The sequence below is a fragment of the Suricata suricatta genome, chromosome 7 (genome assembly GCF_006229205.1).
Source record: "Suricata suricatta isolate VVHF042 chromosome 7, meerkat_22Aug2017_6uvM2_HiC, whole genome shotgun sequence".
NCBI lineage: Eukaryota > Metazoa > Chordata > Mammalia > Carnivora > Herpestidae > Suricata > Suricata suricatta.
In genome coordinates, this window is record NC_043706.1 from 27276197 (window position 1) to 27302032 (window position 25836).

Consider the following 25836-nt stretch of genomic DNA (forward strand, 5'->3'; position numbering starts at 1 on the left):
TTTTTTCTTTTCTATCCTGGAGTCTGGAAAAGACCAACAGTTATACACTGCCTTGATTACATCAATTCTGACCCTCAAGATAAATTTTTCCTTATCTCATTTTTATGTCTCCCCTCCACAGGTTTTACACTCTCAGACTGTACTTTCTCATTTCTGTCCCCCCAGTTCTTCTTTTCTTTTCTTTTCCTTTCTTTTCTTATTTTCTTTCCCTTTTTGGTTTGCTTATTTATTTGATTTGCCTGTGTGTTGGTGTGCTTTTGCTCCCTTTGTGTTGGTTTGTCTGTTGTTCTTTTCAGGACTACCTCAAAAAAGAAGCCAAAGAACACCTGGGGGAGAGTCCCAAATACCACTGAGCAGGGAAATAAAATAATCAAAGGCACAGCACGAAAAACCAAGAGACACCATTAAAAGAACACTTTCTAAAACGACAGGCCTTGGACAGCCAAAGAGCCTCCTTTAATAGAGCAATATTAACAGGTGCACAGTGCATAACAGGTTTTAAAACTGACAAGAGACAGAAAGCTAGGCAAAATAACGAAGCAAAAAAATTCTCCACTAAAGAAATTCTAGGAAGTAATCACAGCCACAGAACTGCTCAAAACTGAACAAGAATTTGGAACAATTGTCACAAAATTAATAGCTGGACTTAAAAAAAACCAACAGAGAAGATATTGATATACAGACAAGGGACTTTAAAAATAGCTGTGACAAGTTAAAAAAAATGAGGGGCTATAAATGAGGTGCATAATAAAATGGAAAGAGTCATGGCATGGATTGAAGAGGCAGAGAAGAGAATAGGTGAATTAGAAGACACAGTTATAGCAAAAGAGAAAGCCAAGAAAAAGAGAAAGAAATTGATACAGGAGCAGGAAAGGAGAATTTGAGACATGAGTGATACAATCAAACAGAACAGTATCAGTATCATAGGAGCTCCTGAAGAGTAAGAAAGAGAAAAAGGTCCTGGGGTGCTTGATCAAATTATAGCAGAGGACTTCCCAAATCTGAGGAAGGAAAAAGACATGGAATATCAAGAGGCACATAGAACTCTCCTAAGACATAACTTGAATCCACCTTCAGCACAACATATCATAGTGAAACTGGCCAAATATAAAGACAAGCAGAGAATTCTGAAAGCAGCTAGAGATAAAAAGGGTCTAGCATACAAAGGGAAACCTATAAGAGTGGTTACAGACCTATCTACTAAAACTTGGCAGGCCAGAAAAGAATGGAAGGAAATCTTCAATGTGATGTATAGGAAAAATATGAAACCAGGAATCCTTTATCCAGTGAGCGAGACATTCAAAATAGAAGGAGAGAAAAAGGTTTTCCCAAATAAACAAAAATTGAGAGAATCCATCACCACCAAAACAGCCCTACAAGAAATCCTAAGAAGGACTCGATGAGGGAAATGTAGGAAGGAATATAAGGTATCAGAGATATCACTACAACCATGAACTCTACAGGGAACATAATTAATCTAAACCCACACTTTTCAATATTAACGTTGAATGTAAATGGACTAAATGCTCCAATCAAATGACACACAGTAGAAGAATGCATAAAAAGCCAAAAGCGATCTATTTGCTTTCTACAAGAAACTCATCTTAGATGTGAAGACACCTTAAGATTGAAAGTAAGGGGATGGAGAAATACCTATCATGTGACTGGTAGTCAAAAGAGAGTCGGGGCAACCATATTTATATCAGACAAATTGGACTTTAAAGTAAAGGCAGTAACAAAAGACAAAGAAGGACATTATACAATAATTACAGGAACTCTCCATCAAGAAGTGCTAACAATTATAAACATACATGCGCCGAATTTGGGAGCACCCAAACACATAAAACAACTAATCACAAACAGAAACAATCTTATTGATAAGAATGTGCTTATTGCAGGGGATTTTAATACTCCACTTACAGCAAAGAATAGTTCAATCAGGCAGAAAATCACTAATGAAACAATAGACCTGAACGGCACTTTGGAGCAGATGGAATTAATAGATATATTTAGAATTCTGCATCCTGAAGCTAGGAATTCACTTTCTTCTCGAGTGCACATGACACTTTCTCCAAGATAGATCACATACTGGGTCATAAAACAGTCCTCCATAAATACAAAGAATTGAGATCATACCATGCACACTTTCAAATCACAATGCTATGAAACTTGAAACGATCACGGGAAAAAAAGTCTGGAAAACTTCCAAAAATGTGTAGGTTAAAAACCACCCTACTAAAGAATGAATGGGCCAATCAGGTAATTAAAGAAGAAATTAAAAAGTATATATGGAAGCAAATGAAAATGAAAATACAACAATCAAAACTCTCTGGGGCGCAGCAAAGGCAGTCCTAAGAGGAAAGTATATTGCAATACAGGTCTATTTCAACAAACCAGAAAAGGTCCAAATTCAAAATCTGACAGCACACTTAAGGAAACTAGAAGGGAAGCAGCAAGAGCACCCCAAACACAGTAGAAGAAGAGAAATAATAAAGATCAAGGCAGAAATAATATAGAATCCAAAAAAACAATCGAACAGATCAATTAAACCAAGAGTTGGTTTTTTGAAAAAATAAAGAAAATTGATAAACCACTAGCTAGGCTCTTCAGAAAAAAAGAACACTCAAATAGACAAAATTATGAATTAAAATGGATCTATTACAACTAATCCCTCAGAAATAGAAGCAATCACCAGAGACTACTATGAAAAATTATATGCCAACAAACTGAACAATCTAGAAGAATGGACAAATTCCTAAACACACATGAACTACCAAAATTCAAATGGGAAGAGATAGAAAATCTGAACAGACCCATAACCAGAGAAGAAATGGAATCAGTTATCAAAAATCTCCCAACGAACAAGAGCCCAGGGCCAGATGGGCTCCCAGGGGAGTTCTATCAGACATTTAAAGCAGAATTAATATCCATACTTCTCAAGCTACTCCAAAAAATAGAAATAGAAGGAAAACTTCTAAACTCGTTCTATGAAGCCAGCATCAATTTGAATCCCAAGCCAGACAGAGACACATCCCCCCCCAAAAGAGAACTACGGACCAATATCCTTAATGAATACAGGTGCAAAAATACTCAACAAGATACTGGCCAATCAAATTCAACAACAAGCCAAAAGAATTATCCATCATGACCAAGTGGGATTCATTCTTGGGTTACAGGGCTGGTTCAATATTCACAAATCCATCAATGTGATACATCACATTAACAAAAGAAAAGATAAAGACCATATGATTTTGTTGATCGATACAGAAAAAGCATTTGACAAAATACAGCATCCCTTCTTAATAAAAACCCTCGAGAAAGTTGGGATAGAAGAAACTCACTTAAATATTATGAAAGCAATTTATGAAAAGCCCACAGCTAATATCATCCTCAGTAGGGAAAAACTGAGAACTTTCCCCCTGAGATCAGGAACATGACAAGGATATCCACTCTCACAACTATTACTCAACATAGTGCTGGAAGTCCTAGCATCAGCTATCAGACAAAAAAAGGAAATAAAAAGCATCATAATCATCAAAAAAGAAATCAAACTTTCACTTTTCTCAGATGGCATGATACTCTACATGGAAAACCCAATCGACTCCACCAGAAGTCTCTTAGAACTGATCCATGGATACAGCAAAGTCACCGGGTACAAAATAAATGTACAAAATACATTGTATTTTTATACAGCAATAATGAAGCAACAGAAAAAGAAATCAAGAAACTTATTCCATTCACAATTGCATGAAAAACCACAAAATACCTAGGAATAAACTTAACCAAAGATGTAAAAGTCCTATATGATAAAAACTATAGAAAGCTTATGAAAGAAATTAAAGAAGACACAAAGAAATGTAAAAACATTCCATGCTCATGGATCGGAAGAATAAACATTGTTAAAATGTCATTATTACCTAAAGCAATCTACACATTCAATGCAATCCTCATCAGAATTGCGCTAACATTCTTCTCAAAGCTAACACAAACTATCCTAAAATTTGTATGGAATTAAAAAAAAAAAACCGAATAGCCAAAGTAATATTGAAGAAGAAAACCAAAACGGGAGGCATCACAATCCCTGACTTTAACCTCTATTACAAAGCTGTCATCATCAAAACAGCATGGTATTGGCACAAAAACAGGCACATAGACCAATAGAATAGAATAGAGAGCCCAGAACTGGACCCACAAATGTATGGCCAATTAATCTTTGACAAGGCAAGAAACAGTATCCAATGGAAAAAAGACAGCCTCTTTAACAGGTGGTGCTGGGAGAACTGGACAGCAACATGCAGATGAGAGAATCTAGACTACTCTCTTACACCATACACAAAAATAAACTCAAAATGGATGAAAGACCTGAATGTGAGACAGGAAACCATCAAAACCCTAGAGGAGAAAGCAGGAAACAACCTCCTTGACCTCAATCGCAGCAATTTTCTACTCTACTCATCTTCAAAGGCAAGGGAATCAAGAACCAAAATGAACTATTGGGACCTCATCAAGATAGAAAGCTTCTGCACTGCAGAAACAGTCAAAAAAAAAAAAAAAAACTAATAGCCTGACAGAATGGGAAAAAATAGTAGCCTGAATCTCTTCAATATTATCACCTTTCAATCGCCTATCACATCTTTCAAAAAAGGTCTGAATTTGTAAGGGAGCTGCTATCTGTTGTCTTTATTTGGGTCAGATGAAGGAGTTACAAACAGGGTGTACTCTACTTATAGTTAGTATGAGAAATACCACCTGAAATTAACCTTTGGAAACTGTAAATTAACTATGAAAACATTGCCTGGGACAATTGATTACACCTTTCATGAGGGAGGGCAGTGTGTGAGGACACATTTTTGAAAAATTAACTGTCACCCTTGAGATGGCCACCCTCGTACCCTTGTCTTAATGACTTCAGAGTGACCAAAGGGTCATCTTGCAGGAAAAGGTAGGTCTTAACACAGTTCAGGTTCCCTGATGCTTGGGTAGTGGTCCACGTGTACACTGCCATGGGGGTCTAAGGAACTCTATCTGAAGTATCTTTACCTCATGTCCATTTCATTTACCCTCCAAGCCTCAGCTAGGACATGTCACCTCCTGCTGGCTGTGAAGTCCTCTGGGTTCATATCCTTTTTCCTGTTGGACTAAACTCAGATTGTTTCTTTGAAGTCTCTGACTCCTTCATATGATAGTGAGCATCTTGAGCAGCACATTTTTTTAGGTATAGCTCTGTCTCCAGTACCTAGTACAGTGCCCAACATACAGAAGATATTCAGTGAAGGTTAAATAAAAAGAAGCCCATACTTCCGCTCACTCTACTATCTGTAGAACTCTCATCAAAACCTGGTACATTAGAACCAAAACACTAAAGTACCAAGGCAAGTAGCTAAGACTCCTTTCTAAACATGTGGTTTTAGAATAGAACCAGTTAACAAGGTTGGAACTACTGGCAATAAAATTCTAGAGAAAATATAGAACAAATAGCTTCAAACTTGTTCCATTGGCATTTGGTTACTACACACATTCTTGTAAACAGCAACAGGTAGAGCGCAAATAAGAAATTTCACTGATTATGCTCTCCCATGAAGAAACTCAGTAAGTACACAAGTGCTTTCCTTGCTATTTTCCCATTCAATGTGTTTTCCCTTAGATAACAAAAAATAAATTTTTCTAGGCTCTGGAATGACTTTGAAAATAAAATAAAAACTAGGCTGTGCTATGAAGATATAAACTGTTACAGAAAGGTCAAACAGTCTCATATGTTCTTGACAAGACCTTTTCTTGAGGATTTCCTTCCCCTAAGAAAAAGTTTAGGAAAGCATAGTAGCTAAATAAATGATATCTTAGAATTACAAATACTTACTCTGAACAGGATTCCAGGTTACTTCTAATACCCTGAAAAGATTCTCAGCTTTACTTACATGCTCTCTCGATTAGCATTTTCTTGAACTTGTGTACAATGAATGTCTTTATAGATATGATTTCTATTTCTTGAATGAAATAAATTGATGTTACTGATTCACAAGAGTGTAGGTGAAGGAAAGATGCAGTGGGACAAGATGCCCAATTTTGTGCATAAAAGTAAATGCGTCACTACATTTTACCTGGAAATAATTTTGAACACGTCACTGAAAAGATTGGACTTTACTAATTTGGATAATTTTTTTAATCCCTGAATTTAATTTACTCTCACCACTTTACCACACTTCTCATACATATTTGTGTATGTCCCCAAATGTATACATAGATCATCTTTTAAGTAGTAAGATGAATTGTCAATTTATATTATTTAGATTTAATAAATTAGTATTTAAGATTCTTTGTATTTGAAATTTTATTTTGTTTTGTTTACAATGAAGGACCTCTAATTGAGTCTTGGGTTTTTTAATTTTTTAAGTATTTATCTTAATTCCAGTTAGTTAACATATAGTGCTATATTAGTTTCAGGTGTACAGTAATATATACTTCCAAAATAATAACACAAATAAATTACCACTAGGTATAGAATGACATGGAGGAACTTCACTAAAGTAGAAAAAAAAGCTAGTTTTGGACAATTATTTCTCTTTTTGGATATGACTACATTAACTGTCCAAGATAAAACAAACAAGTAAACAAACAAACAAACAAGCAAAGCACAAAACATCTCTTCTGCACTCTTCTTTAAACAAACTACCTGTAAAAGACACTTTTAAAAGACATTTGCAGATTTTAATATGATTATACAACCACTGCATTCTGATCCCATTGGCAAAATCCTGCCTTAACATATCCAGGGACAATCCAAATTATTGCATGGTACTGGAATATTCCAATTTATTTAAATAATACTTTGAATAAGTAGACAATGGCCTAAAGCAAAGACTTAATACAAGAGTGTAATCCCAAGTTATTTAGTGTAATGAGATTTAATCTGTAACCAGAGTCCGTTAATCAAGTGTCATTGCCAGCTATCCCTTATCCAAGAAGTATGGTATGTTAGTCTCACTGCCATTAACACTCTCTTTTAATAAAGTGGCTTCTTTCCAACTATACACTGCATTTGTGAGAAGTTCTGTTTTCAGATACAAAACAGCATCGCACAGAAAATAATGTGTTCCACATGTGGGTTCTCTTTCTGCTCCCCTTGGAGAATTTCTTTGTTCCTCCTTTTCTTCTCTTTAGTCCTGGGAAATGGTATTAAGACTCTGAACCTCTTAGAGGCTCAGTGGTGGTCTCAGGGGTTGCCTCCATCAAGGTGGCAGCAGATGTTCCCTTCCATCCAGTCTCTTGGAGAACAAGTCCTGCCCCAATCAATCAGAAACACAAATCCCTAGACTATTAAGCCAGAGGACCTAATGAGGCTGTGACAATTCTCAGGGATGCAAGAATAATGGGATAGGATTGGGAGGCTGGTATGGGACCAGTCTGCCTAGTGTGCAGTGTTACCATATTCATGCAAGAGCAACAACAGGAATAAAGAAAGTGTAGGTCAAGAGCAGGCAGAACAGAAGTGTCCCATGGGGACAGTGGAAAGTAGCTGAAGAAAGATGTGCAAACCTGGGAAGCTTGCAAGGGAAGGGAGTGTCAGGTGTTCTGTTGAGGGTGCTCCCAGACACAGATGTTCTCAGTTTGCTTTTACTGTATTTTTCAAACCTCATGCCCTCCTCAAGTCCATGTGGACACTGGGATCCCAAAGGCTGCATTAGAATGTGCTTGGTTCTGGATGACAGAACTAGCTCAGTATTCCCTGGGGTTTCTCATTGCTCTTCTTGCCTATTTCCTCAAAGTGTGTTCCATAGAGTACCAGCAGTAAATTTTAATATGCGATTCTATCTTTTTTTCTCTCTCTCTAGTTTTCTTTCACACGTGTGCGCACATACTCACACACACACAAATCCCACAGATCCCAGACTCCATGGTTGAAATGTTTATAAAATACCACATATTCTGAAAGTCACAAAACACCTTATTATAAAATTATATTAAAGGCTTCCACTAATTCCACAGCATTGAGCTTGTTCATTTAATTAAACTCCATGTTCCCCAAATCTGTTTTCCCCACAGAACCTGCTGTGGTGGGATACTTACTCTTAGACCATTTGTGTTGTCTAGAACACACTGAAGGGATTGCTCATGTGATAACTGTCCTTCATGTATTATCTAAATCAGAAACAATCTCATGGCTTAGGCCTTAAACCAAGAAAAATGGGTGAAGACAAGCCAGTAGAGAGACTTCAAGAAACCAGAGGAGTCCTGTAGCAACCTTTTATTCATGCTATTTAGTAACATCTGTGATGCATCTCCAATACTATCCTCCAGCTCTTGCATACCCATGAACTAGCTCTGTTTTTATCCCAAAATCAATCTGGTCATAGACCAGAGGGTCTTGAGGCTTTCCAAAGTAAAGCCTAACTCAGAAGTATTATAAATTATGTATAACTTGCCTACATTTTCATAGCGAAGCCAAATAAAGTTTGCATGCTCCACTCAAAACCCAATACCTACAAATTCCCCATGCCAACATCGCTCCCCTTTTCCTACCCCAAAACTGACCTTTCCAGGCACCTCTTTTCCATTTTATGCATAACAATTCATCTGCCCTAGCTTCTATCCCCAAACATGTATACCTAAAATGTATTTAAGTACTCAGCAAATCAGGATTCCTTTTCATCACTCATCCCCACACTCAGAAGACAATTTAGAGGCTATCTTTTCTCTTTGAGCATGTCCTTAGGGGTCTTAAGCTCAACTTGCTGAAATATTTCCGCCAAACAGGTGCAATATTCTAAGAGGCATTATGGTTAAGTAATTTTCTCATACTAGCCTCCAGAAGGTACTATATTACAGTACTTTGTACACAATAGAACTTAATTTTTACTCTAAAGTAAGGCTCTCTGGTTGTCTTTATGTATCCATTCTCCCCTCTTTACAAAGTAATAGAATTTGGGGTTAGGCACACAGCCATCTATCTAAAAGACTATTTATTCAACCCCCCCCCATATTGCTAGATACAGCTATGTGATGCCCTCTGGTCAGTAGGATGTGAGGGAAAGTGATTCAAGAGCCAAACTATATCCTTAGAGACAAGAGACATACTCCCCCCCTCTCCTTTTTTCCTGCTCCATATCTACTAGAAGGAGACACACTAGTAGGAACTATCACATCATCTTATATTTTCACATGGAAACTGTACATTAAAAATGTTAGAACAATAGGATAGATGCCTGAAACCCTAACGATTAGGTAACTGCCAGACCAGTCCTCTATATCTTATCTAAACTTTTACAGAAGAGGGAAATATATATACATCCTATTTTACCAATTAGATTATAGAGTGTCTCTATAATAGCAGCTGACCAACAGCCCCCTCATTTTCTTCTCTGAAATTCTATTCAACTGATAGTCTTTGATCATATGTGCTAAGTGCTGGGGCTACTAAGTGCTAAGTGCTGGGGGTACAATGCTGACTATGACACGACCCCTACCCACAAGATGTTCATCGTCTGCTCAAGAACCAGCAATTTCTAGGTAATGTAATAAAGATAATGACAGAGTCATGAAGACTCCGCCCTGGGAACACAGGGAAAGAAATGTAATAAAGTAGGACAGAGCCTTGGAGCACAGAAAGTTTAAACCACTCAGCAAGGATAAACAAAAGTCAGTCATCAAAAGCAATATGGAGATGAGATGGGAAAATGTGCAGCAAAGGGTAAAGGCCCAGAGGAGTGAAAACTCACAGGCCCACAGGGAATGGCAAGAAGCTTTGTCCTTGAGTCATATAGAGATGGAGAGGAGAAGAAGCTCAAAGTCATGGCTTTCTGAAAGCCTACAGTTTTCAACTCCATGCTTTCCTGAAGCTGAAAGATTTTTAGAGTTTCTGACTTAAGTGGCCACCTATATCCTAAGTTTTCAGCCTTTCATGGAAGTTATGAGGCTTCCCATGCTGTGCTCTGCAGCTTGCCTTTATTCTGAAGAACTGTGGCCCAGAGAAGGTCCAACCCCTACAAAATGAGCTGTTATCTCCAAACTATAAAGCAATCAAGCAGCAAACGCCAGTTGATATCCCCTGGGAGCCCCATTCTCTCTTTCAAAATTAAGAAACTATAGCCTTGGGAGGGAAATGTAACCTATGGCCACAAGCTAGGAGAGAATTAAGACTAGAGCCCCATGGCCCTCTCCAGTATGGGGTTTATCCTCTGCACTTAGCTGCCGTCTCCACCTGCAGCAAGGCTCTGAGTGGTTACCCCTTAAAAACTGCCCTGACAAGAGCATTTTACTGAGCTGACTCCTCAACAACACACAAGATATGCAACAATGCAAACTTTTCCTCTGAAACCACACCAAGAATGTTTCTCCTTCACTTTGATATTTTGACAATTTTTCCAGAGTGCAGATCATCATAGACCAGAGTGTTTTTACTGCAATTAACCAGGAATACAATGTAGCTGCAATATAATGTAAATGAATTCAAAAAAATGTTTAGATGACAACTTAGTGAAGAAAAAGATGAGAAAGTTTAGGGTAAACATCACTCTGGCTATTCATTCATTAGAAGAATGTCTGAAAACTAGAAGAGAAAGATCTTTTAGGTCTTTTAAATATCAAGAAGTTATTGCTGGGGCACTTGGATGACTCAGTCAGTTAATTTAATTGAATTTGTGATTTCAAGCCCTGCATCAGGCTCTGTGATGACAGCTTGGGGTCTGGAACCTGCTTTGCATTCTGTGTCTCCCTTTCTCTCTCTGCCCTCCCCTGTTCACTCTCTGTCTCTCTCTCCTTCAAAAACAAGTAAACATTAAAAAATTATGAAAAAAAGTTTAAAAAGAAATTTTTGCTATATATGTATATATAGCAATAACATATATACATATATTTTTTCATTCACTTGTTCACAAATAATTAATTGATCATCAGTTATATGCCAGGCAATGAGCTATGTACTGCAAAAAGGTGTGATGAAGAAAAAATAAAGATAAATTAGATTCAGCTGATAGATTTGAAGAGGAATGAATTCAAGAAGAAATAATTCATCCAGAAAAAGACTGAAACAGGCTACATATATGACAGGCATTTAACCTGGCACAAATTTTACTCAGGTTAGGTGATATACTGATGGCAAAAAGTGCAGACAACAGAGTAAACAAGTGAACATCTGATAGGGGAAGCTATGAAATAAACAATATAAGGTGATTCATCTAGAGGAGCTAGAAACCCAGGCCCTCCTGAACATGTGCTCTAGGAGGAAAGTATTTCTTGAGAGTTGAGACTAAGCTAAAAACTGCTTGTTCTTTTTAATTTACAGTTTACCTCATTTCTCTAGTGAGAATGTTATAATTTGCAAAATACAATGCAAGTATCTGTTCTTTGTGCCATGGCTTTTGTTCCTTCTTTTAATATTCTTGCTGCTAAGAAAAAAGAAAAGCTTAAAGTTCATTTGAGCCAGTGATGAAAACTATACTTTCCTGCTATGTGTCTAGGACATGGGACCAACCTAAAGGCTTCCTAACACATAATCCTGTCAGCCCCTGAGCACTTGGGGACAGTAAGCGATCTGGCAAATACCTGCCATGTAGGAGAAAATTCCCATTTGTATTGGTCTCAACTAGAAGAAACTCCAAGCAGAGAAGTCTGCCTATTTTATTCAGTTCTGTTACCCAAGCTCTTAAATCAGTGCTAGGCACAAAGTAGTTGTTGAGTAGCTATTAGTTAAGTGAATGAATGGATAGATGGATGGATGAATGACTGAATCAGTGAATGAATGGTAGTAATGCCAGACTTCCCATTGAGTTGATATTCTCACATGTACATTTCATATTCTTCATCATCTGACCTCCAGCATATTGAATTTTGAAGTTTATGCTTTGCTAGCACAATTACTATATTTTAATTTCTTTCATCTGAGGAGATCAACCTAAAGAAAAATTGCAGCAATGATGCAATTAATCTACATATCCAGCCACATTTTAAGGTGACTGATCTAAAAAAGCTAGAATGCAGGAACTATACATTTTCTTGCAATATTATCATTTTTTCTTTAAGGCTCTGGTCAGCATGTTCACTTGTGGAAACAATCTCTCTCACCTTCCTTTTTTTTAATGTGTATATATTTTGAAGGAGAGAGAGACAGAGTATGAACAGGTGAGGGGTGGAGAGAGAGGGAGACATGGAATCGAAGCAGGTTCCAGTCTCTGAGCTGTCAGCACAGAGCCTGATGTGGGGCTTGAACCCATGAACTGTGAGATCATGATCTAGCCGAAGTAGGATGCTTAACAGACTGAGACACTCTGACACTCCTCTCCTTCTTTTTTTAAATAATAATTTTTAGTATATGTGCTGCTGAAGCGAGCACTAAATAATAATATTTTAAAAGCTACAACTTGATAATTTGATTTGCTTTTTCCAGAAGGTTAGCATGCTTCCAGTTTTCAACCCCATGCTTTCCTGCAGCTGAAAGATTTTTAGAGTTTCTGACTCAGTTGGCCACCTACATCTTCAGTTTTCAGTCTCTGAGCACTGATATTTACTACAACACGTTATGCTTTCCAAAGAGATTAGAAAAATAGACATCTGGTACTCAACGGGTAAAGCTATGGTTGAAGCCTGCCACATGTTGTTGACAGACGCCCTGGATGCCTGTCTAGCTGGTGTCATAAATGAGTAGTAAGTATTCAGGCAAGGAGGTTCTCTCATTGGCTCCTTACACCAACAATCAGACTCCTATGGCCTTGGGACTAAATTATGAAAATGCTTGACTGATGAATAAAGCTACCATGGAAAGAAAATAATTCCTGTTTCTGTTTTGTAGAGTAGACTTTAACTTGCATTCTATCCTGTAAAATTCTTTGGATTCAGAAACTGATAGGCCCCTGGTTCGGTTTTCCTCTCTGTAAAGAGCAACTATCTGCATTCAAAAGTCTCCATTCATACCCAAACCTGTGATTCATTTGTTGTATGGTTTTCTATGCGTTATTATTTAATTTTCTTCACTTTATTTTCCTCATCCAAAAATAAGTTAAATGGTTTACTCATGTGATGGATGTTTTGTGTGCAATCTCTTTGTGACTGTATATTTTTCCCTTCTTGGATCTTTACCTTCCAAGTCCTTTATTTAAATGTTTATTTATCTATTTTGAGGGGGGAAGGCAGAAAGAGAGAGAACCCCAAACAGGCTCCACACTGTCAGCACGGAACCCAACATGAGGCTTGATCTAACAAAGGATGAGATCATGACCTGAGTCTGAAATCAAGAGCTGGACATTTAACCTGCCACCCAGGTACCTCTATGTCCCCAAGGTCTAATCTTTTACACTTGATCTTAGCCAAATGGCCGAGAAGCAGTTGAAAGGTCTCATCTGTTAGAAATTATATTATGGAGTTGGAAAGAGGCAGAAACAGAGGGGAAAAGTGGGCAGGTAACAGGGCAGGGCAGGAAAATTGCAGCCTTGGACCTGCAACCCTAGGATGTGGCAAGGCCTCAAAGCAACATTCCAGATGGTGCACCTAGGGAGGCAGGACTCCAGCATTAGGATGCTGAGGAAGGATTCCTGAGCTCACACATAGCAAAGAGGCAAAAGAGCCATAGGCTTTCAAGGGACCATGCAGATGAGGGCAATGGGCATTTCAGCAGCAACTATGGAGGCCAAATCCTGGAGAAAATTCCCCAAAGACTTGGTCCACATGAGTACCCTGGGACTCTCAAGACCTCCCCTTGTGTCCAAGAGAGAATAATTAAGTAACAACTGAGAAAGAATGCTCACTCACGCTATAGAATAAGAAATAGAGTATAATCAAATATGATGGAAAAGGAACTGATTTAAAGAAATGGAGTGGCCATTTTGTAAACACTGTCATTATTGAAACATTATGGTATTGGCATAAAAACAGATATATACATCAGTAACAGAATAGAAAGCCCAGAAATAAATCTATGCATATATGATCAATTGTTTTACAACAAAGAAGCCAAAAATATACAATGGGGAAATGACAGTCTTTACAACAAATGGTTTTAGAAAACCTGGACAGCCAGCCATATGTAGAAAAATAAAACTAGATGACCATCTTATACCATACACAAAAATGAAATCCAAAAGGTATTTAAGACTTGAATGTAAGCCCTGAAACCATAAAACTGCTAGAAGAAAACATACTTGGTAAGCTCCTTGACATAAACCTTGGTGTTGATTTTTTGAATTAAGTGTACAAAAGCAAAAATAAACAATGGATACTACATCAAACTAAAAAGCTTCTGCACAGCAATGGGAATCATTGACAATATGAAAAGGCAGCTACAGAATGGGAGAAAATATTTGAAAACATTCGAAAATATCAAGAACGCAAGAACTCAATAGCATAAAATAATCAGATTTTTAAAATGAATAGAAGAATTAAAAAGACATTATTCCAAAGATGACATATAAATGGTCAACAGATACATGAGAATGTGGTAAATACCACTTATCATTAAGGAAATGCAAATTAAAACCACAATGAGATAATACGTCACATCTGTTAGGATGACTTATCAAAGACAAGAGATAACAAGTTTTGGCAAGAATGTGGAGAAAAGAGAACTCTTGTGAGCTGTTGGTGGGAATGTCAACCAGTACAGCCACTATGGAAAACCATATGGAGTTTTCTCAAAAAATTAAAAAATAAGACTACCAAATGATTCAGCAATCTCACTTCTGGATATATATTCAAGGCAAATGAAAAGAGTTAATGGAGAGATATTTGCATTCCCATCTTCATTGCAACATTATTCACAATAGACAAGATACAGAAACAACCTAAGTGTTCTTTAACAGATGAATAGATAAAGAAATGATATATACCCAGTGAAATATTATTCAGCTATGAGAAGGAAGGCAATTCTCCATTTGCAACAACATAGAACTTGAGGGCATTATGCTAAGTGAAATAAGACAGAGAAAGGCAAATTTTGTGTGATACCACTCATATGTGGTATCTTTAAAAAATTATTTAAGTAAATCTCATACAAACAGAGTAGGAAAGTGGTTGCCGTTGCTGGAGGGTGGAGGAAATAGAAAGATATTTGTAAAAGGACATCTTTCATGACTATGGCTAATAACACTGTGTTGTATAACTGAAATTTGCTAAGAGAGTAGAATGTTAATGTTCTCACCAAAATAAAAAACAAAGATAAATATGTGAGGTGATGGATACGTTGATTAATTAGATGGGGAGGATTCATCTCACAATGAATATATATATCAAATCATCATAAATATGATGGAAGAGGGACTAGTTTTAAGAAAATCTGGACTGGGCCATTTCGTAGGGTGCAAATGTTCACAGAATAATAATCACACCTGCTGCAAACATATCTTATGGGGCTATTGGGAGATAATTTAAGTGGAAGTGAGATGCATACTACAAAATGTCATGCAAATATCTTCACTTTTGCTGTGAAACCAGCTGGACAGATACAAGTTTTGATCTTTTAGTAATCTCTAGGTCTATCAGTATTACCATGGTAGTTTCCATCATGCTTAGAAGTCTCTATCATGGTAAGGAGGGCATTAACCTGCCCAAGGACATAACTTTTCCCACTTTCTTTTTTTTTTTTTTTGAGAGAGAGAGAGAGAGAGAGAGAGAGCGAGCGTGAACAGGGGAGGGGCAGAAAAAGAGACACAGAATGGGAAGCAGGCTCCAGGCTCTGAGATAGCAGTCAGCACAGAGCCTGATGCGGGGTTCGAACCCATGAATTGTGAGACCATGACCTGAGCCGAAGTTGGATGCTCAACCGACTGAGCCACCCAGGTGCCCCAGACCTGGATAATTTTAAAATAAAATACACTTTAAAATAGAGAAGGGAAGTTTGAGGTTACTTGACATTTTGAGATTAAATTGTCTCTACTCAAGGAAAAAAAAATCTCAAACAAAAATCAAGCAAAGTATTAAGGCTTTAATTCAAAGGAGCAAAAACTTTCTGTTCTGCATTACAATATTATGCCCTTAGAAAGAAAATTGGCATCAGCCTAAAGAGTACCACTGCCTGTTGGCCTAATTCACAACAATGGATAGAGCTCATGGGCATTTGCTCATCGTACAACCAAACCTCTCCACATAAAATAATGCCAACAACTGCTCACAGGAAATAAGAAATCAGATCCAAAACGTTTGAAATGTTTTTATCTGGGCAGGGAGGAGAGTTGGTTGGATGGTGTGTGTGTGTGTGTGTGTGTGTGTGTGTGCATGCTAATGTGTTCTTTTGTAGATACAGTTTAGTTTTTGTTTAAAAAAATATATAGACCATCAGGAACTGTTTAGACTTGCTAAACTCCCTCAATCTAGCGCCACAAGCTTTTTTCCAAGTGACTTAGGGTCTGGAACGGTCATGTGAAACATTCAGCAGCCCCTCCCCCCACACAGACCTCCCACACACAGGACTTTAATGATCTGGGGCAGATTCCTTTACAGCTCTGTCTCAGAAAATGTACAAGATGCCTTACAGATGATAATCTGTAGCAGTTAAAACCAGTGATTGCACCTGGCAAGGAGCCCATATGCCACATTTGCCACAAATGATCTACACGTGGCTCACCTTTCTTATCCTTCAAAGAGCACATGCTAAAAAATGCCTTCCCAAACAATGGGGAAGGGCAAAGCCATGTGGATCTCCACATTGTAGAGGGAACTGAGCTGACAAATGCAGAGCTGAAGCTAGCCTTAAGTCCAAACTTCCCTCTGTCAGAACAGCATCAACATGTACTCCTGACAGATACAGGACCTGCTGTGTTTCTCTAACTGCCCTATTATGTAAATCTCCTTCCTGGACAGGCATACAATTTGGCATCAGAATCAGAAAGCAGACACTCTCAATCAGAAGATGAGAATCAAGATGTGTCAAGCAGTCCATTTTCTATTTAAAATGGAGCTCTCTCTTTCTCATTGGATAGTAGCCAGTGTAACATTCTAAAAGTGGGAAAGTCACAAGGACCAATTATGAAATTAACTTAAGAAAAATATAAAAATAACTACTATCCTCCTGTAGCATCTTCAATGCAGCCACCAAAAGATAGGGATGGATGGTGGTCCCCAGCCCACAAGACAGAATGTTTCCAGACTAACAGTCATTGGATGTGCTTGGTTTTTCAGGACCAGTGGCAGGGGATGGGGGGAGGAGGGGCAGGGAAGCAGAGGGCAAAACTTCTTTGATGCATGTTGGTCAAATTATTGAAAAATAATTCAATACTAAGCAGACAGAACTTAACTAATTCACTTTTCAACTTTGTTTTTACTCTTCTGTGTCTTCCTTATTTGGAGGTATAGGGTTGAAGAATTAAGCATGGCTACGGGCAAGTTAGTCTGCAATTCTCCACAGGGGCCCTAGGTGGGCTCCAAAGAAGCATGCAAAACCTCTGGAAGTCCAGCCTTGAAATTTGGCCCAATGTAATTTCTGGCACATTTTATTGGCTAGGGTAAGTCAACAAAGTCAAACATAGGCAACAAGCCTGACCTCCCAAGCTGTCAAATCATAATACAAAGGAATATAGCTACAGGGAGGGGAATAATTTCTGACGATTTTTACAATTACCACGAGAATGGAAAACATCGTCTGTATTAGTTTGTTCAAGCTGTGATAACAAGATAATACAGACTGAGTGACTTAAACAACATGAAAGTATTTTCTCATAGTTCTGGAGGCTACGAATTAAGAGCAAGGTGTTGGCAGGGTTGATTTATTCTCAGGCCTCTCTCCTTGCCTTGTAGATGGCCATATTCTTCCTCTATGCACACACTTGGCTAGTGTCTCTCTGTATTTTCTAATCATCTCTTCTTAAAAGGACACTAGTTAGGTTGGATTGAAGCCCACTCTAGTGGCCTCATCTAAAAGTTTTCACCTCTTTAAAGGTCCTATTTCCAAATACAGTCACATTCTAGAGGTTCTGAGAGTTATGACTTTACTATATGAATTTTGGAAGAACACAGTTAAATTCATACCAGCATTGAAATACCAAACATTCACAGGTAGTACAAAGATAGTACATGGGTGGTAAAAATGAAATCTTATGTGCAAAGGACAGAAGCCACTCTAGCACTGCCTTTATTGCCTGCAGCTTGGATACACTGGAAACTAGTTTGCCAGTGTCCTGCATCCTGAGTCTTCTGCTACCCTTTAGTCTGTCGGCTTCTGCAATGTGCATCCACTTAAATTTACCCTTTTTGTGCTAATATAGTTTACCTCTTCTCCTGAAAATTAACACTCACCAAAGCAGAGGACACTGGAGAATCAGAATGCTTTAAATATGGGATATTTTTGTGGAATTAAGGGAGTTCAGGCATATCTTTAAGTGTCCACTATGCTCAATGCCAGTGATAGGATGATGTGGGAATCCACGCAGTGAAGAGATAAACCTTCCAAGTCCCCAAAGCACATACAGGATAGTTGGAGAGTCATGGGGTACCCAGTACAATAGGACTTCCTAGGTAGAAAACCACATGAAGGGCATCTTCCTTCCTGACAAAATTGGATCGTTAGGGATAAAGATCAAAATGAACAAAAGAGTTGGGGAGAGGGAGTGAAGCAAATCATGAGAGACTTTTGAATGCTGAGCACTGAGAGCTGAAGAGGGAGGGAGGAAGGGGAAAGGGGTGATGGTCATAGAGAGGGGCACTTGTGGGGAAGAGCACTGGATGTTATATGAAAACCAACTTGGTAATAAACTATATAAAAATAAATAAAATTTAAAAATGAACAACAACTCAGGAAGTTTTGACCATCTCTAAGAAATAATTCATTTTTTATTCAAAAGATATTCTGCAAGTGCCTTTAGCACCTTTGCCCTCCTGAGTGTTCAGTGCAGACTGCCCCTTCTTGGCAAGCACATTTGTGACAATCACAAGCATGGAATCTGATACACGTTTTTTCTCTTTAAGTCTTAAAATACCATCTGCTACTTTAAGAACTAGACCTGTGGGTTGCCAAAGCAAAATATAAGAGCATAAGACAAGCCCACGTTTGTCCAAAATCTGCTTTTCCATTTTTATAGCAATACCAACCTCATTTGATTGGCAGAGGAGAGCTGCCACTTGCTCCTGTACCTGGCTGTCTCTCACCTCTGCTTGAACAGTGCTCTGAGGAAGTCAGCCAAATACCTTGCCTTGCTCTTATGGACCTGAGTGCCAACAATGGAGAAATGAATAGTCCACATGTCATATAATAGTAAATTTAGAATAAAATCAATGCTTCTTTTCTTTTGGAAGAATTATGTTTAAACTTCAACCTATAATGCAATAAATGCCCAGAGATCTGAAAATACATAGAAGAGTGTTTTTTTTCTTTTCCTTTTTGTCTTTCTGGAAAACGTGATGGCATCAGCCAGCTAGGATAATAACAGAGGGAATCTGTTTATAATCAGTAAAGCTCAAGGACTCAGAATATAATACAAATCCATTCTGAACTTGAGTGCTGAGAAAATTCACAAATATATAGAGTATACTTCTAATGGTTGAATTCCATTTGTGCTTAACTTTTTAAAGATGTTTCCTTATTTATGAATTTTATATGCACACTTAAACTATGAAAAAGATCTAAATATAAATCTAAAAGGGTTTTTAGTGTTAGTCACTCTTTGTCCATTACTAAGGAGCCAGATGTTAGGTTCATCATTTTATAAAAATATGATATTTAATTTCCACTTTCAGTAGGATCCCCATATTTACATGAAAATGGTTTTCAAAGTACTTGAGACTACTGTGACCTATAGTTAATACTCAACTTTTAGTAATGGAATGGATATAGAGTATTGCCAACATGCAAACCTAGCCATAAAGGCTTTGCATATCTTATTGGTGTACTATAACTTTATTTGCTTTCATGGATTTGGGGAGGGGCGGCACTTAGGAAAATATTCTGAAATGTGCCTCTTCACTGTCTCTATAGCATGGTCTACAAGGAATGTTGATGCTGATGGACATCATACTGTGAGCAGCACAAAAACTTGAAGCAGTTTTCACAATGGGAAAAGATTGTGTGTACTGAAAAAAGTAGTTATAGTGGATGCCACATATTAATGGCTGATGATCAGACTACACAGTGAAATTGTGGTGCAGAACAGCACAAGAACCACAGATGCTTGATAATTTAAGATTAGGTGGGTTACAGTCACTTCAATTGGTGAACCAGGTTCTTGCCCAGCTTTGCATGTGACTTCCTAAAACCAGAACAAGACTGGAATTAGATCTGGGGAGAGAAATGCCTCTGATAACCACATGTCCATTTTTGATTGGAGGATGTGATATTGAAATGTTCTTGCATTTATTTACTGCTTTCTGACCTTATGCAATGGAACTTCATAATGACTCATATTTTTTACTCCTTTACTCTATTTTCTAAAATTAAAAATGCTTAATTTGTCCAGTAGTGGGAAATAATATCTGGAATGAGCTACTGAAAATGCATATCCACATATAGAATATTAAGCCCTTTGGAGAATCACTTCCCCTAGAAAATTTCCTCAACAAGGGTCTGACCAGATAGAAAATAGCAACAACCACATGTACAAAAATGGAAATAAGTTCTATATGGAGTATAATATGTTCTATGTCAATATCCAATAGTTGATCTGTATATTTAGGAATATGTAAGGCCTTCAGCAATAGAATGGACATGTATATAATCACATTCACAGATGCAGGAAGACATGTCTGACATGCCAAACTTCATGGGGTTTTTCTTTATTTTATATTTTTTATTTAAAAATTTTAAATATTTATTTATTATTTTGAAAGAGAGAGATAGACAGAGCATGAAAAGGGGAAGGCTGGGGTTGTGGGGGACACAAAGTACAAAGCAGACTCCAGGCTCTGAGCTGTTAGTACAGAGCCTGATATTGGGCTGGAACTCATGGACCACAAGATCATGACTTGAGCCAAAGGCAAGAGCTTAAATGACTTAGCCACCCAGGCACTGTTCATGGGGTTATTCTTAAGAACCCCAGCTTCACCCACTTGGATCCATTTTCCCCGTGCCCTTGGCTAGTAGGTGTGTTGCTTATTATCTCTGCAGATGTTCATTTCAACATTCCATCTGACTACATTATCAAGTTTCTCAGTCTCTCACGCCATCTGCTCCCCTAACTTTACGTTTATCTCTTTTTCATTCTTTGAGTAAATATGAACACCCCTTAGGATACCAGTTCTTCATACCCCTCTTTCCTCTACCGGGAAAGCCCCCAGTCATTTTAAGGTAGGCACATAAGTGCTACAGAACCATAGTCTGAATTGAAAGGAAGCATAGTGGTCATTTTTTCTAAGCTTTTACACAATAATGGTATGTTGTCACAAGTTATTAGATGAGACTATTAAAGTAGTAAAAATCACAATTTTTGAAAGTTTGTCCCTTGTGATAAATCTCAAACATTGATATATTAGGCAATCTGTAAGATAACTCTCATGATCCTTGCCTCTTGGTGTGGTTTCCCTTTACAATGTATTGAAATTGACCTGTGCCACCAATATATAGCTAAAATGATGCTATGCCTCTCTTGAGATTATGTTATAAAAATAGACTATTATTTCTATATGAGATTCTCCTCTTTTCTCTCTATCTCATCTCTGATTCTGGTGGAATGACATGTTGGTAGACACTCCTAGAAGCTTATAGAGAGGCCTACATGATGAGGAATTTAAATCTCCATCAAACATCCAGCAAGAAATACAGGCCTGCCAGCGAGCACATAATTGAACCCAGAAGCCCAGTCTAGTCTTCAAAGGAGATTGCAGTCTTGCTGATAGTTTGACTGCAACCTCCTAAGAGATGAACCAGAACTATCCACCTAACATTCTCCCAAACTCTCGACCCACAGAAATGGGAGATAACACATATTTGTTGTTTTATACTGGTTCAAGAGAAATATTTTCCTTAACATAATAAAGACCATATATGACAAACCTACAGGTATCATCATAGAAAGGCTGAAAGTTTTTCCTGTAAAATCAGGAGCAAGATAGGGCTTCCCACTCTCACCACTCGCATTCAAGAGTACTGGAAGTCCTAGACAGAGAAATCAGGCAAGAAAAATTAATAAAAAGTATCAGAATTGGAAAGCAACAAACAAAATTGTCTCTATTACAGGTGGCCTGATTTTATACAGGAAAAAAATAATAAACTCCACCAAAAGCCTTCAACTTAATCAAATTTAGTAAAGTTGTGGGATACAAACATCAGTAACATTTTTATACATTGACAGTGAATCATCTGAAAAAGGAATAAAGAAAAACATCTCATTTGCAATAGCATCAAAAGCAGTAAAATATCTAAGAGATGAAAGATGTCTATACCAAAAACTATAGTATATTAATGAAGGAAGTTGAAGAAGATTCAAATTAATGGAAAAATATACCATGTTCATGGATAAATTAATATCATTAAAATGTCCATTCTATCCAAAGCCATCTATAGATTCCATGCAATACCTATCAAGATTCTAATGGCATTTTTTATAGAAATAGAAAAGCAATCCTAAAATTCATATGGAACCACAAAAGACCCTGAATAGCCTAAGTAATCCTGAGAAAGAAAAACAAAGCAGGAGACATCACACTTCTCGATTACAAAATATGTTACAAAAATATTATAGCAGTCAAAGCAGTATGGCACTGGCAAATAAAACAGATACATGTTAACTAATACAGACCAATGAAACAGAATCAAGTGCCAAGAAATAAACCTGGTCAACTAATATGTGCCAAGAAAACCAAGAGTATCTGATTTAGAAAAATAATTTCTCCAATAAATTTTGCTAGGAAAATTGGATATTCATGTGCAAAAAAATAAAACTAGACTTCTATCTTATACTACTCATAAAAATTTACTCAAAGTGGATTAAACATTTCAATGTAAGACTGAAACCACAAAATGCCTAGAAAAATACATAGGGAAAAGCTTCTTAATAAGGGTCTTGGCAATAACTTTTTGGATATAACACCTAAAACACAAGCAATAAAAAATAAATGAGTGGAACTACATCAAATATAAAAAGTTTTTCACAGAAAATGATCAACAAAATGAAAATTCAACCCATGGAATGGGAGAGTACTTAAAAACCACACAGCAGGATGATTAATATGCAAAACATATAAGGAACTCATAAAACTCAATAGTAAAATAATTGATAATAATAATAATTATCCAATTAAAAAGTAGGCGAAGTGCCTTAATAGACATTTTTCCAAAGAAGATATTCAATGACCAACAGGTAGATGACAAGGTGCTCAACATCATTAATTATTAGGGAACTGCAAATCAAAATCACAGTGAGATACTTCACATGTGTTACAATGGCTATCATTAAAGACAAGAGATAACAAATGTGGCCAAAGATGTGCAGATAGGGGAATTCTGGTGCATTGTTGGTGGGAATGTAAACTGTGCAGCTACTATGGAAACTAGTATGGAGATTTCTCAAAAAATTAAAAATAGAACTATCATATACGATCCAGCAATTCCAAACTACCATATGATCCAGCAAATCCACATCTGGGTATATATCCAATGGAAATAAAATCACTATCCTAAAGCACTTTCTGTACCTCCATATTCATTGCAACATTATTTACAATAGCCAAGACATGGAAACAACCTAAGTGTCTATCAACAGATGAATAAAGAGGGTATGGTATATAGATGCAATGGAATATTATTCAGCATTTAAAAAAAGAAATTCTGCCATTTGTGGCAACGTGAATGGACTTTGAAGGCATCCTTCTGAGTGAAATAAGTCAGACAAAGAAAGACAAATATTATATGATCTCACTTACAGTGGGAATCTAAAAAAAACCCACACCCACAGAAATAGAGAACAGACTTGTGGCCTCCAGAGATGGGAAATAGAATGAGGTAAACATGGTCAAAAGGTACAAACTCCCTCTTATAAGATAAATAAGTTCTTGGGACATAATATATAACATAATGACTATAATTAGTAATTACAAGCCCTAATGTGGAGCTTGATCTCACAACTGTGAGATCATAACCTGAGCCAAAACAAAGAGTCAGATGCTTAACAGACTAAGACATCTGGGTGCCCCTAAAACTTCTTACCTTATTTCTTAATCAGAAAAATGCCAAGTGAAGAGAGAGATCATATATCAGATTGCTTAGCCACTTTTCTAAGAACAAAAATAATCAAACCACTGTATTCTTCAGAAAATTACCATCTTTATCATCCATCTATTGAAGGGCATCTTGGTTGCTTTCAAGTTTTGGGAATTATGAATAATACTGCTATAAACCTAAGTTTTTATCTTACTTCCGTAAATACCAAAGAACATATGGTGCTATGGACTGAATTTTGTTCCCCCCCCCCAAATTCATATGTTGAAACTCTAATACTCAATATAACTATACTTGGAGACAGGGCCTTTAGGGAGGTAAGTAAGGTTTACCGACATCATAAGGGTGAGGCCCTAATCCAATGGTACTGGTGTCCTTTTAACTAGAGGAAGAGAGGGATGCCTGGATGGCTCAGACAGTTAAGCGTCTGACTTCGACTCAGGTCATGATCTCACAGTTTGTGAACTGGAGCCCCGCATCAGGTTCTGTGTTGAGAGCTCAAAGCCTGTAGCCTACTTCAGATTCTGTGTCTCCCTCTCTCTGCCCCTCCCACCCCCCCCAGTCTCTCTCTGTCTCTCTTTGTCTCTCTCTCTTTGTCTCTCTCTCTCTCTTTGTCTCTCTCTCTCTGTCTCTCTCCCCCTCTCAAAAATAAAATAAACATTATTTTTTTTAAAAAGAGGAGGAAGACACTACCAGAGCTCTCCCTTTGTCTACAATCAATGCACAGAAATAAAAACTATATGAGGACACAGTAAGGAGGCTGTAAAACAAAGAGAGAGATCTCACAAGAAAACCTTGCTGGCACCTTAATCAAAGACTTGCAGTCTCCAGAACTAAGAAAATAAATTTCTGTTGCTTAAGCCAGTTTTTGCTATTTTGTTATAACAGTCTGTAAGTAATATATTTGTAACTACCATTTACTTATTTTGCTGAATAATTTTTCATTTCTGCTAGCAGTGAACGAAAATTTATGCCACATTACATATTCCCAGCATTTGGTGCTGTCAGTGTTTTGGACTTTTGCCAGTTTAATACATATTTAACGGTATCTTATTGTTATTTTCTTAAGTTTATGTATATATTTTGAGAGAGAGAGAGAGAGAGCACACAGCACATGCATAAGCAGGTGCGAAGCAGAGAGAGAGAGAGAGCGAGAATCCCAAGCAGGCTCCACACTGAAAGTGAGTAGCCCAATGTGGAGCTCATACCCATGAACCATGAGATCATGACCTGAGCCAAAATGAAGAGAAAGACACTTAACTGACTGAGCCACCAAGGCACTCCTTATTTATTGTTTTAATTTGCAACTCTCTAATAACCTATGATGTTAAACATCTCTTCATGTGTTTATTTGCCATCTGTATATCTTATTTGGTGAGTTGTCTATTCTGATCTTTTGCTCATTAAAAAAATTTATGTGTTAGGTTTTTTGTTATTATTGAGTTTTAAGAATTCTTTGTATGTTTTGGATAATAATCTTTCATTAGATAGGTCTTGTGCAAATATTTTCTCTGAATCTGCAGATTAAGAGGGTACTTTTACAATTTTTTATTCTCTTCACATAGACTTTTTTAATTGAAATATAATTCAAAGAGTATAAGTTATCCTTATGAAGTATACAATTTCAGTGGTTTTAAGAATATTTACAAACTTGTGCAACCATCACCTAATTCCAGAAGATTTTTATCATTCCAAAACAAACCCCGCATGCATTAGTAGTCACTCCTTATTTCCCCCTCTGCCGGAGCCGCTCAAACTGCCCGCAGTTTGAAGAACTG